Source organism: Etheostoma spectabile, chromosome 10 (assembly GCF_008692095.1).
Source record: "Etheostoma spectabile isolate EspeVRDwgs_2016 chromosome 10, UIUC_Espe_1.0, whole genome shotgun sequence".
NCBI classification, from domain to species: Eukaryota; Metazoa; Chordata; class Actinopteri; order Perciformes; family Percidae; genus Etheostoma; species Etheostoma spectabile.
This window is the reverse complement of record NC_045742.1, coordinates 28,573,546-28,576,917: the sequence shown is the minus strand read 5'-3', so window position 1 is coordinate 28,576,917 and position 3,372 is coordinate 28,573,546.

The following is a 3,372-nucleotide window of genomic DNA, read 5'->3' as shown; positions in this document are numbered from 1 at the left end:
CACACACAGGGGGTTGGAATGTGTTTGTGTATCTTAATTTGTAATAATATTTATTTATACCGCAACTGCCTTTTATTTTTAAATAAAACACAGCAAGAAAGTTTCAGACACTCAAAAAAACTGGTTAGAGCCAGCAGGCGGTTTAAAAAATAAATAAAAAAAATATAAACCACGGCAGAGATGCAACACTATGTCTGAACAAACCCCACGGTTACCAGAAGTCTCCTGGTTACTAGGTACTAGTTCAAACCGAAGTATAAAACAAGCTTGAAGAAACCCTAAATGTTAACGGAAAAGCCCCGCGGACCTGAGGAGAGAGCTGCTCACTTCTCCGTGTCCTGTGTGCGAGTGAGTGCAGCATCACACAGCAACAGAAGAAATGTGTGTGTAGGGAGGGGCGCTGGGACTAGCCTTTCACAGAATAGTGTAGGGGAGGGCGCTGGGACTAGCCTATGACAGAACGCAGACACTGTCAGTGAGGAGTTTTATCCAATCCGAGTACAGATATTGACTTGCATTACTTGTATAATACTTGTACTTGGCAAAAGTGCTTTATCCGTACCGGATACTCGTTTCAGCCGAGTACTTGGCTCATCCCTAGTAATAGTACAATGTTTTCCTCTGAAATAGATGTAAACAGGAAGTCAGTACTATCCAGTTGAGTTGCGTATCGTTAAGGTGTTTTGGGGGCTTCTGTGAGTTAATTCGGGATTCTATAGAGCGTAACAGTCCCGCCACTCCTTGACACCTTGGGATTCGGAAGTAAATTTCCCATTCTTTTATCCCATTGTGGTCTGGAAAAATCCATATATACAAAGTTTTAAACCATGCCGTAGGCTAACCAGCTACCACATCACTGTTACATGTGGAACTAGGTTAAAGCCAAATGCAGAAAACACAGAGACAAAAATGATAGTTTATTCCAATGTCCAAGTTAGGGGATGCAACAGGGTACAGAGCGTGTGTGGTTCTGTGTTTCTGAGGGTCTTACTGAGGCCTTACCTCGAGCGCAGATAGAGCAGGCTGCTACGTAGGCTCGACCATTGGCTTCGGCCGACAGCCATCAGAAGCGTAGCCTTCGCGGAGTCAATGTGCGTCGTACACCAGGGTGGCAGGCAAAACGTGAGGTGTGAACCCACTGCAAAACCTGGGACAGCACGGGCTGCGGAACGAAGAGTCGATTGGGAGGGGCGTCACCGGGACCAGGATCCGTAGTTTGAGCAGCCTTCACCAGGGCCTCGATCGCCTAGCGGACAGAGGCGATTACCCGGGAGGATGACAGCACTGACTCAAACAGACGTGATAGGGCTCTCTTTAACAAACCTACCAAAAAACAATGCCCACCTGGCTTGGCAAGAGTTAAGTCTCTTAGTAGATTGGATGTAGGCCCGTGGATAGCCCGCTGTGCGCCCTCCTCGCTCGTAGCCCGTGGAGTTTCCGCGGGGTCCTTTTGGCCAATTTGTTCTGTTGCGGGTTAGGTTGGATCCAGACACAGAAACAAACAAGCGCGGACGAAGAGATAAAGAAAAGGTTTAATCCATCAAAACACAGATGAGGTACAGGTGGTGGTGGAAGTGTAGATGAGTTACAACAGAGCGGGTCTGGGGAGGCTGCATAGGCTCACGGCGGAACACGGGAACTGTGACAAAACAAGAAAACAAAGTAAGTCAACTAGTACAGTTAGAGAGCAACAAATACAAAGTGACTGGCCTAGTTACCACTTAGGGGTTAGTATCAAACTGGCGCCGAAGAGGTGATCAGCCCGGGTTTATATATGGAGGAGATGGAATGATGAAGATGGATTGCAGCTGTGCAGGAAGGCGGATGGATATGTGCGGCCACGCCCCTGGACCTGGTTTCTTTAGGATGACCTCTTGGGGGAGACAGACGAAACCAACAGACACACAAGGAAAAGGGAGAAAGGACACAAAAGGCAGCAGACCCACAACAGGAATCATGTTTACCGAGTAAAATACCTTGAGTGGGGCACCCAGATAGCTCAGTTGGTAGAGCGGGTGCCCGTGTATAGAGGTTTACTCCTCGACGCAGCCGGCCCGGGTTCGAGTCCAGCCTGCGGCCCTTTACTGCATGTCACTCCCCCTCTCTCTCCCCTTTCATATCTTCAACTTAAAGGCCTAAAATGCCCAAAAAAGAATCGCTAAAAAAAAATAAAAATAAAAAATACCTTGAGTGGTTAGGGCAGTCTGTATCTGATATCAGGTGTGGTCTCAATGTTACTGTCTGCTGGGTTCATGTTATGATCAGATCATACTGTTACGTGTGGAACTAGGTTGAACCCAAAAGCAAACAATACAGAGACAAAATGATAGTTTAACAGGTTTATTCAAATGTCCAAGTTAGGGGATGCAACAGGGAAAAGCCAAGTCCAAAATCCAATGGGAATCCTGGGTACAGAGCGTGTGTGTGGTTCTGTGTTTCTGAGGGTCCGTGTCCAATAATCCAGACATCTAGTGTAGAAAGCAGGAGTGAAGTGGCAGCAGGAGTCAGAACATAACTATGGCAGACAAAGAATAATCAGGACAAGCAAATATCACAAAAAATTAGTATAAACGGGTAGCGTCAGCAGAGAGACTAACGTGGTCGTCTTGACTATGATCTGACGAAGAGTGGTAGGTTGACCGGGTATTAGAAGCAGAGGTGATTAGAGTAGATGAGCTGCAGCTGGAACCCTGACTCCCACAGACCAGGCTTCACTCCTGCAATTAAGGACAGACAGAGGGGAGGAGGAAAGCAGAGACAGTACGCTACCAGCAGCAGACCTAACAGACTCATAAACACGCACCATATCATTTGGAGTGAAAAACAGAAAATCAAAAAAGTCAAAGGTACAAGACTGTGGACATATTTTAATAATTGAGCAAGGAACTACTCATCCCATAAACCACCGTGCACCACTGAAAAAAAGGAAGCTATGGTTTGTTTAGTTAAGTTAATTCAGCTAACCGCGGTTAGCTGAATTAACTTTTAACTAAACAAACCATAGCTTCCTGAGACAGCACGTAAAACCTGAAAATAACCGTAAAATATATAACAGCTGGTACATCAGCTATAGCTTGCTTTTCCCAGTGTTTAGTTTGAGTTATTTAAGACTGAATCAAGCTGTCAGCTTGCGGTTAGCCTAGGGTGACCAGACGTCCCCGATTTTGGTGACCTTGGTTGGTTTTCACTGTGACTGACAGACCCGATATTGGAATCAAAGAAAATACTGACCAAACCGAGCCAATAATTGCACACCCTGCACACGCAGGCTCAAGGCAGCCAGAGCCAGCGGTGCCAGAGATGTTTTAGAAAGCCGTATTTTACGATGCTATAATCACTGATTATTTACATGGAGTCTGGTGGGTTTAGCGA